Source organism: Corvus brachyrhynchos, unplaced genomic scaffold (genome assembly GCF_000691975.1).
Source record: "Corvus brachyrhynchos isolate BGI_N302 unplaced genomic scaffold, ASM69197v1 scaffold595, whole genome shotgun sequence".
Lineage (NCBI taxonomy): Eukaryota > Metazoa > Chordata > Aves > Passeriformes > Corvidae > Corvus > Corvus brachyrhynchos.
In genome coordinates, this window is record NW_008238373.1 from 1,412,334 (window position 1) to 1,423,494 (window position 11,161).

The window sequence follows — 11,161 nt, forward strand, 5'->3', positions numbered from 1 at the left end:
TACACAAGAAATGAGTTTTTTCAGGTCAATTAGCACTCACTTTGTGAAGCCAGTATGTTTTTAACGAGGGGAACAACACGGGAAAGGAAGAAGGTAGTTTCTCAGCAACCCATAACTGACTTGTGCTGCCAGCAGCATAACTAGGAGTTAGAGCCCTCCAATGGTCTGTAATGGAGATGTTTCTCTGATAATCATACTTTCAATCTTTTCCCCATCTCTTTGAGAAATAAATTGGGAAGATTCTATAGTTTATCTGCTTGTCCTGGATGTAACTTAATTGCTGTAAAGCAGAGCAAATAGAAAGAAATTCTTTCCCATTTTGCCTTCCTGAAAGAGGTATTTTTGTCATAGCCTCTGGCAATTTGCAGAAAGTGAAATTCTTTATTTAGAACAAAAGACAGCCAAACAAGACCCTGGACCCAAACCTTCGTATTACAGCCCACTGGTATAGGTAACAAGGACTATGTAAATTGGTACCTAAAGGTGAATGCAGTAAATAATGTTTGGTTACAAAATGAATGGTGAAGATTCTTGACTTTTTTTCCCAAGTAGTCTAATTTAATTTTCAGAGGCAGTTAAAACTGTTAATAATTATGAATCACAAAGCATTTGGTGACCTGAGCAACCTGGGCAAATTAATCTGCATTAGTAATGCAAATATGTTTCTTTTAATTAAACACATTTTTGAAAAGGTAAGGATCTGAAAAAAGATTTATCATGCATTGTGTCCCACTTGTGTGCCCTAAAAATCTCCTTTTCGCATTCCCTTTTTTGCTGCTTCACATGTCTAATTGTAATGTTTTAGATACTGTTCCAAGAAAATCTTCAAAAATATTTTTTCAATGTTAAGTGAAGCCAGTTGAACTTTACCATATGCTTAGGTTTCTTTGTTGGTAGGGGTGCTTTTTTGGTTCAGACATCAGTGTTGCATTTGTTTAAGTGATCATTTGTTTCTAAAGGAAGAAATATCACCTTTTAAATAACCTATTGGAACTTTTAAAGGTCAAACCTGATTTCTTGCCTCTTAATTATGGTGTTTTTGTCCTAGAGATGATTTCTGCTAGGCTGCTTTAATAATGTTTTAGAGACACTTGGCTTCCACTATGAGAATAGTAATGTCTTTTTTTGGCAAGACAGCTGGGCAAAGAAGGATCTTGGAATATTGCAGAAAATTTAGTATGTTGAAACTGCAAACCTCCTCACCTCCTCGTGCCGATGGATGAAGCTATGAATATTTGGTATCAGTAAAAACTATGACAGCATTTTCACTTTTAGGAAGGAGGACAATGGTGACTTGAGAAGGAAGGAAGGGCCTGTGAGGTGGGGGCGCCTCTGTTACAGTCTGTAGCAAAAGCTGAGTAAGGCATCTAATTTCTTTGGAGTTGTAGGACTTACTCTTGGAGGATTTTTGTCCCAGAATGAAAACTGCAGTGTAAATTTGGCTGCTTAGACATGCAGTCATTGCCTCAAAGCGCTCTCCTCTCTGCATCCACAGACTGCCCTACTGAGTAGCAATTCCTCTCTTTTCTGCAGACTGCGGGAGTCAGGAATCAGCACTGTGTAGAAGGAGGAGGAGGAAGTGTGACTTCTGTCCTATCCATTTCCCTCTGAATTGCTGGCATGGAGAGGCTATCCAGGTAGCATTGCCCAAGTGCTGGGTAGTGAAATGGAGAGAGGCCAGAGTGAAGAGGATGGAATTGAATGCAGCACTTGTACCCTGTGATGATGTCATTATTACCTGATGATATTTAGAACTGAAACATTTTCATGTTACTGTTAATCATCATCTGTTCAAGCTCATTACTTTATTCTCTTCTTGCTCTAGTTAATGAATACTGACCTTCCATTTTCACAGATGCCTGCATACAAATTATTGGGATATTGTGTTTAGCCTTGGGGATGAGGCTGGGGAGGACAATCGATAGCTGTGTTGTGACTGGCAAAGCAGTATTACAGTATTTAGACAGTATTTAGAACATTAGTAACAATGTACTGGAACATGCTTCTTCAGAATGATATTTAGTTGGCTAAAAAGGTGGTTAGGTTGGCATGTGTACTTACATTTCTGTATCTGCTGTTTGCTTCCGGGATGTGAGTTTCACGTCTGATGAAGCTTGCTGTGAAAGTGATTGCTGAAAGTGATTGCTGCTTTGCAAGGTATTATCAGTCTAAATTGCAGGGTTGGTTCCATATTTCAAGGTCCTTCCTCTTATGTGTTTGCAAATTTTGATATTTTAGGAGAATGAAAAATATTTCCAATTGATGAGAACTGAAATGGTAATATGGCCGTAGAAATAAACTCCAAAGAACTCAGAAAGGAAACATCAGCTGGGAAGAGCTGTGGCTGAGTCTGTGGACCCAATCATTGAATTACTCCTGAATGTCTCCTGTACACCAAAGGAAGTATCTTGATTGCTGCTTTGTGCTTGGTGAGCTTTTGAGGTGAACTGAGCTGAAGCCAGATTTCACTTCTGTTTATTCTTCCACTATCAAATATGAAACCACTTTCTGTGATGAATTTATGCTAGATGTAAGTGCATTATAATGGCATAAAATGACATCTGTTACATATACTACATATCCAGACTGGTGCATGTAGAACAAGTAGTACCATGAGGTCAAACGCACAGGGTAGAACCTTTGCATTAGCATCCTGTAGCACTATCAGATGACAGGATGCATAAGAGAGGAAGTGTGAAAGAACTATGAACATTGCTATGAGTTTATGACTGTAAATTTCAGTTCCCTCTGACACATAAAAGCCATTTACTCAGGTTTTTGGAGTCCCTGTTGTGGCTTTTTCTGCCTTTAGAGAACTCCCTGAAATCTCTTGTGGCTTAGACTAATAAATTAGCTTTTCCTATTTTGCAGCCAGTTTTGTTCCTTGCTAGATAAACTTATTCCTAGATATAAACCCATGCTCTCCCCATCTGAAAGTTGCTTAGAACTTGTTCCCTTGTTATTTATAGTCAACTAAAGACTGGTTGTTCTTGCCTGGTGACAGCGGACTCTTTCTGCTCTGTACCTATATTGGTCTTTGTTTTTTTTGTTTGGTTTTTTTTTTTTTTTTTTTTGGTTGAATCTCCAAGTCTTTTGGTTTCCTGTGACTCCCTGAGTCTTATCTTAATTTTCTTTTCTTTATTGAAGTGAATAGCCAGGTTCATTCTTCTTTTCTATAGCATTCATTTTTTTTTTTAATGTTCTTAAATTTAGTTTTAGTTTTTGTTTCATTAATTTTATCCTGAAAAGCTAACCAATTTGCAGAGAAAGTGGGATCAATTCTTTCTTTTTTTCTGAATTATCTTCCTTGCTTCCTCTCTCTCATCTTAGTCCATTCTCATGCTTTACCATTGGAAGCTGCACAAACTTCATTTGGCATACAGACTCGTTGAGATAGTGAAATCTGATTTCACTCTGCTTCCTTATTAAATAAGTAGTACTGTCCTTCCCCACTGTGGAACATTTTTCAGTCTGGGTGTATTCACGGTACCTTCCTGCCTTCACTATTAGGACCTCTTTATTCATTTGCCCCTATCTCTCTCTCTTCTGTTATCCACAGGCCAATGGCTAAATATCTTTCTTTCTTCCCATACAAGATAAGCCTTTATACTATACAAATCTCATGCCGGTCACCTGATAGTCTTGCATAAAATTTCAGTTCCCAGTCTAGCACAACAAAGCTCTGCTTTCTTTAATACCAGTTTATTTTCCTCCTTCTGTCTGTCTCCATTCTCTTGCAAAAAATCAAGTTTTAACTATTTGCTATATTAGGGGGAAAATAATTCTTTCATGCTAAGCATTTTATCTGTCACATACCTCATCAGGCTTCACTGTCTGCTTCTTGTATTTGAAATAAAATCTAGTGACAAAGCCAAATGCATATATCCTTGTGTTAAGCAGTTCTTTAACTAGAGAATAATACTGTGCAGAGTACCAAAATTCAGAAAGTTTGCAAAGAGAGGACACAAAATTAGATTTCTTTTCCTGCATGTCTTGCATATTTTAATTTCCTTCTTGTTTTACCTCACTGCCTGGGCATTTCAGGCTATGAGCTCAAGGTTACTTAGTTTTCCTTGCTTGCAAAGTGGCTTGATATTACAGTATAATTTGAGAAAGATGCATTTTTTACTCACTGACTCTCAAATATTGAAAGCTGAGGCAAGTATTATGATACAGGATTTTTGTGAGACTTTTCTTGACTGTCTAAAGTATTCTGACTCACTGCTTTGAAGTACTAAATCTATCTAGTTTAGATACACTGTTTTTCAAAAATAAATAGCTTGTTATGATTTTAGAGATAATACAGCCAAGGGTTTGGTGCTTTTTAAAAAATAAATATAATTTGTTTTCTCAGCCAACTGTTTTAAACTATATCTATACTTCGGAATTTAAGGATGTTTCCTTTAACATTGGAGAAATTGTATTGAAGTTGAATATTTGCTAATAATCTTGTAGGCTGAAGTAAAACAATCTTTGTGGTAAGAAGCGCATTCTGGGAAGGACTTGAGTTTATAATGTGGTTTGAAAAAGACCCAGCAAACCCACATCCCTATTTTGTGGTTCTATTACTTTTTTGTTGTTTTTGTTAAATGGGACTATTTAGCCAACATAGGCACCTGCTTATTTCCTTTTTGTAATTTTTAGTCCTTTGAGTTTCTGGAGAATATGATTTAAAAAATAAAGCTCTCCTTTTAGCCTGAATGCTATGTAGAGTTTAGAAGAATGAAAACTCTGTTCATTTCCTGTGAGAGAATGACTGTATTTATTGTGTACTTGGATATAAATGGATGTAGATTGGTTCAGTTTGTGATGCACAATCAGCAAATTGATTCTGGCTGATTTAAATCTTTGGAAAAACAAAGCAACCTTGGGGGAAAAAGCTGTTTTATTGTATTGTCTGTGGATATGAGGCAGGGAATTCACGAATGATAGAGGGAACTTCAAAATGAAAGGTGGGGGAAGGAAAGAAAAATGATGAACGAAGCCTGTTAAACTGCTGAGCTCTCTTTTTCTCCAGTGCATTCAGCTCAGTGAATTAATGAGATTAAGTCACATCAACTCTGATTGCTGGAGGGAATGAGCAAAGTGGGCAATTTCAGTAGTAGCTTGCATAGGCAAGTTTGCTACTTGCAGGCTACCTATGATGGTGTGCTGCTAACATTGGAAGCTATTTCCTGGCTTGATAGCTGCCACAGTTTTTCGTACTTTAGTGGTATGTGTAAGCTTATCTTGCAGTCTAAAACGTGTGTTTTAGAAAAATTGTTACTTAGTAAGAGAAAACACCTGTGAGAACTGACAAAAACCTGCAAAAGTCGGCCTGTGTTCTGTGTTTTTGGCATTTACCTATTTAACAGGAGCTCCTAGAAATTCTGTCTCTGTATATAGAGGATGAGATCAGATACAATAAGGGACAACTTTTACTTTTCAAAATTTCTCAGTTGCTCCCTTGTCTCTCCTTATGAAAACTTCAAGATATCTTCCCCCAAAACCATTTCAACAGCTTGCCAGAACCACCCCCTGCTAGCTGTGACCAGTGTGACGGTTTTTGATTTTGTTTGTTTTCTCCTTGTTTTCTTCTGCTGCATTATTTTTATTTATCAGCTCAGTTCTTTGCCACACAAATTATTCCTCCAGCTAGTTCTCGGTGTCTGCCATTAATTCTGTTATGAGGTCTTTTGACAATTAATCTGTTCTGGTCTGTAACCATGGCATTCTCATACATGGTGCTTTTTCCTCCCTCCCTTTACAGGGCTTCTGAGTCCTCCTTTCTCTAGTCCTTTCATGCCAAAGGATTCTAAATCAATGTCTTCTTCCTAACGAATCCTTAGTAAGTGGCTTATTCTATTTTGATCTGAGCAAGTATTGGCCTATGAATCAGGCCTGCCTGAGTGATTTTCTTGAGGAATGAAGGGAAAAAGCCTGTTCCTTGGTTTATTGGAGTTTTTTGTTGGTTTAGTCACAAAAAAACCTTTTTTTTTTTTTTTTAACCTGAGACTACTGTCAGATTGAATTAAGCTAGTAGCTTGGTCTAAAAGCATTGTAGCTAAATATACAAAACCACAATCACTGTGTTTTCTTTCCTTACTTTGTATGAAGTTGCTCAGTAATTGGACACTCCTATGTGAAGTATATGGCATGTGAAGATGTAGATATTAACCTATAAACTGCTCATCTCTTCCTCTGGGGAGAGTGTTGTAAATACCAAGTGATAGGAGATGCTGAGAGCAATACACTCCTATTTTAATTATTTTATCTGAAGCAGAGACAAAATATCCCATTTTGTGAACTCAGGATTTGTTCTGTGTCAATAATAATATTTTTACACAAAATGAAAAAGCATCCCCAAGAGCTATTTTGCAAGTTGGAAGACCAGGATTCAGAAGTTGAGTCAAGTTCTTGAGTCAAGGATGTTGGTATGATGAGATCCAAATTTGACTCAAACCTCCACAGTTTTTTTCTTTTCCCTGCAGATTAGTTCTATTCCTCCATGCTTGATTGATTTCTCCAGCTTGTAACTTATTGTAAGATCAGGACTTATTAATCACAGGTCTTCCAGGCAGTTTTGAAGGAATGTGATGTGCTATGTTTCATTTCTGTAAACACTCCCACTTTTTGATGAAATGATGGTATATAGCCAGCTGTGGTAACTCTCAGGTGGAGAAAAAAATTGTAGTAGTGTGTCAGCCAGCTACCGTCGCCTCTCTCTCTTTGCCTGAGAAAGCCTGCCCTCTTTTGGGTGAAGTTAGAACTGGATAAATTGTCAGGACTACAGTGTAACTGCTTGAGGTAGTTCTGCTTTGTCTAGAGAAGCTGTTGGATTTCCATGGATAGCTTTGGTGGGCCACTATATTGATATCAAATTCTATGTAGCTGTGGATTTTCTATTACAATAACAGTAAGGGATAAAATTTGTTCCATTAAAGTTTGAAGTATAAATTGTACTGTTTTCTCTGTGGGAGTGTACATATATATACACATTACTTAAAAAAAAGATTATGGAAATATGGGCTTTCCTTATTTCTAATAATTTTGCATTCCCGTGAAACTGTCTGTCCATGACTCATTTTTTTTTTTCTGTCAGATCAGAATTCTTTTTGTTAAATCCAGATTTCTTTTTAGCTACTTCCTTCTTTTATGTTTTAGAAACCATCTTTTTGTTGTTTTTTAACTCCGTCCCTAACTGTCAGAGTACCAATAGCTTTGATCATCATCATCATAAATTGACAAAGGTAATTAACGTTTCAATTGGTTTGGAAGGTAGGTGACAAACCAAATTCCTAGAGCTTAAAAACAATGCCACGAAGAAAGTGGTGAAGTTTCTAAGTCAGTCCTGGGTTCAGTTCTAGAAAATATATACTGCAACCTGTAATCATTGCAATGACATTTGAAGACCTACATTAAATAGATTGATTGCAATTCACTCCTGAAGGAGCAGGTGTTCAGATCTCATCACAAAGGCCAAAGACTGGGCCTGGAATCACTAGGTACCTGCTCAGAGCCTGGCAGTGAAACACTTGTGGTTTGGTAGGGTCACAAATATATGAGTTCAATTAAAGTAAGCGGATTGTCTCTGCGCTTAACCGGCGAGCGAAAAAAATCCAGGTTTTATACTTTAAGGTAGCACAGTATTAACTCATGTCAGTGTTGAGAGCCTAGTTGACCAGCATGTTTACATTATTTCAGTAAATTTGAATGTGATTGCTTATAATGCTCTAAAGCTTTAAAAACTTGGTCATGGAACAAGATCATGCTGTGCTAAGAGCTTGCCCAGCATGTCTTTACACCAAAGAACATTTAGTCTAGGCATAAGACAAGATAAATTGATGGATATAGGCAGCATACTGACATAATGCTACAGCATTGGCCAGCAGGACAGAGAGAAAAATTTCTGATCATGTCCAGATAGATTGTTGTACACATCCTGACATAATATTTTTACTTAAAAATGCCATGTGCATATGATATTATTGGAATGCCTGAGTTGTACTGACAGTGCAAGCTAAACACAGAAACTGTAGTCACCACCTTGCTCAATCATGTGTACTTTATTGCCTCGTTAGATAAAGCTGCCCCTTGGCAGCCTTTCCCCATCATCTTTGTTTTATTAATGAGTAGTTTTGCCTTGCATTTTGAAAAGGCCATTCCTCTTCTGGCAGACCGTGCTTTCTGGGGAGGCTAATGCTGGTTGTATATGAGATAAGTGATGACTTTCAACATGGGAAAGATGTGTAAGTAATTTATAAAGTAAAGCCTTTTGTAGGCCGTTGAACAAAGACACCCAACTACAATAGAATGAGAATATCCTGTTACATATTTTGTAAAGAAATTATTTTCTTTCTACTTGCATTTATGGTAGTAGTCCAGCCCAGGGTCTCTTTCACCACAAAGTGGTGGCAAAAAGAAATTTTCTTGGGTTGTTTCTGATCTTCTCTTCTGCTTAACCTCATTAGAGTTCCGAGCTTCTACTTCATTTAGACAGTGGACATGCTGGTGAAGTTGAAAAAATTTTGGTGTGCTTCAGTATAGAAAGTTTGTAATTGTGAGATACATCGCTGAGATGTTTAAGTTATTCCTCTGGTTCTGAAGACAAGATTAAAAACTATGTGGAATACAGTTCCTTTTGATGTTCCTGGAGAAACACCTATTAACTTCAGTGGGCCCAAGTAATTGCTCTGCTTCAGAACGGCATTTATGTTAATAAAATTTGATTATTTTTGAAGAAAATATATAAACCTTGCCTATTAGTATACGAGTTTGTATTTTACTTGTAAAATAATCAGAATGGTTAAAACAAAGTTAAAGCAAAGGCAAAATTGGAGGCAAGGTTTATATATTAAAATCTAACTCAGCTGGGGATGCCTCTGCCCTTGGTTTTAAGGACATTCTCAGAAAATAAAAGCTTGGAAAATGTTGCTGCCTAAATTAGTCACTTTGTTGGGGAGCTTTCCAATGACACATAACTGCTACCAAGATCTATTTGCAGAATACCTTACAGAAAGTAGGCAGTTTGAAGTCATATTTTGAACAACTTCATGTAGGTAGTCCAAGAACTGTAGTACAAAAGAGTTTCATTTTATGGGGGTTTCTTTTCTCCCTTACATTAGCAACAAAAAGAGGCAGAGTAAGAAAACAAATATTTGGTCTTTTTGGAAACTTGCTAGTGTTTGATTTTTATGCCCTTTAACACAATTACTACGTTAAGTGTTGGCTGGCAGAGCAAGTGGAAAGAATATGTGCACTATCAATATTTTTAAGGATTTTCCTCCTATCCATCTTTAAGGGTAAAATTATATTTGAATTATATTTTGTGCAGTTCCCATTTTACTCTGAAAAAGAAATTTAGACACCTGTCTGATAAATAAGATTTTGAGTTTATTTTGATGCCATACAACCACAAGGGTGTCACTTGTGTTCTTAGCACATCTTGGGAGGCATTTCCCTTGTCTTCTAGTGCACCTGTCAGACTTACAAAGTCAAGTCACTGAACTCTGAACACTGCAGTGCTGCTCGTCTGGGATGTCTGTGAAAGCTGGGGAAATTAGAGACTGAGATCTTTATTGCTGGTTCCCATTTCTCAACGGTGGGCTGGGCTGAATCAGAGAATCTATTGGAAGATTAATATTTTGATCTGACTTTAGTAACCTCACCAAGATGCTACTGTATGTCAAGTGAATTTTAGTAGGAAACAGGTCTTTTCTCAGTTCTCTGTTTATTCTTTGGCTTAATAAATTCCTCAGCCAACTACTTTCAACATTGATACTTCTTCACTTTATGCTCATGCTGTTGAATTCTTTCCCTTGTTCTCTTCCACCTCAAAACTCCAGAGTTCTCTCTTTTCCACACCATTTGTTTTCACATTTCCTTTTCCTTGTGACATGCTAAATTATTCTCCTCTATCAAAGTTGAGACGCACAATATCTATCTGCTACAGAGCTTCTTTTCTTTGCTGCCAGTGGATCTCATTGAACAGAGCTGATGGTTCTTATTGTGTCATTTCACCTTTTACTACTTCTGTCCCTGAAAAACATTCCTATTCGGGATGGAGATCACCTTTCTTTATTCTGGTGTTCATTCTAGGACCATTATCAAACTTATGTCTTCCTTTCCTCAGCTCTCCAAGAAGTCCAGATCAGCTCTATCCTTTTTCCTTCATCTTGTTGTGGCCACTGTGACTCCCTATCGTTGCCTAAGCTGATTTACCACATCCTCTGTTAAAGTATCTGAAGGCATCTGCGGCAGTTTGAAAGAGTAGCTTAAAAGTAGCTGCAGTGAGTAGTTGATAATAACAAACTTCCTGCAGGATAATGTTGGTTTGAGGCTCTCTGAGATGTGAGAGAGGTAGAACAAGTAAGGGTGAAGATGACCCAGTATGCATGGAAACCTCTCTGCTTGAATTATGTGATTTACCAGCACACACTCCACAAGGTGCAGTGCGCAGTAGAGGATTCTTTTGCAAGATCATTCTTGTCATAAGAGTTACTGTTTCCAGAAAAGACACTTTCAAATGGGAATATACCAAAGCTTAACCTCTTAAGTATCTTGTGTTCTTGTGAATGTTGAGTCCTGGGAATTTCAACCCCCTTGCAAAAGCAAAGTATTCTTGTCTGCAGGTGATGGGGAAGTTAAGACTGACAGACCTGATCTTTTTCTTTTATCGTGGCCAATGCGAGGCCTTCACAAATTAGGCAGTTGCCTAGGACATAGCAAAACAGTCCCGAGGGTGTCTTGAGGTGTCCTCAGGGCTTCTTCCTATCTGCATGAAACAGACTTGTTCTCTGCTCTCTCTGTTCCACTGCTCAGGGAAGTCTTCAGTGCCAGCAGAGCACAAGCTCTCCCTAGTTTTCAATGAAAAAAATACATGAGGTGTCCAGCATAAGACAGAGGAAGAGGCAGATTCCCTGTTGCTGACGGTAAAGAAATATGAAGGAGGCGACACAGTTTCCCCACCAACTCCCCCTTTCCTTCCCTCCCCTATCCCATTAGCCCACATTCTCTTCCTGCTCAGCCCTCCAGTGTTGCCTAATCCCATTTACAGGGGCTGCTGCCAGGTCTGCTGGCAGCTGCAGTTTCTTGGCCGCTGTTTTCGGTGAGGGAGCCCAGAGCGCCGAGGAAGAGGAGGAGAGGGAAGGAGGAGGAGGAAGGCTGCTGCTGTGTGGAGGAG

The 11,161-nt window shown here is 38.1% G+C and overlaps 1 protein-coding gene across 1 annotated transcript in view; it reads right to left on the reverse strand.

Annotated features, from left to right (window-relative positions):
- PIGM (phosphatidylinositol glycan anchor biosynthesis class M) overlaps window positions 1–11,161 on the reverse strand; it is a 36,469-nt gene that overhangs the window by 24,001 nt on the left and 1,307 nt on the right. The gene's annotated exons all lie outside the window — the stretch shown is intronic.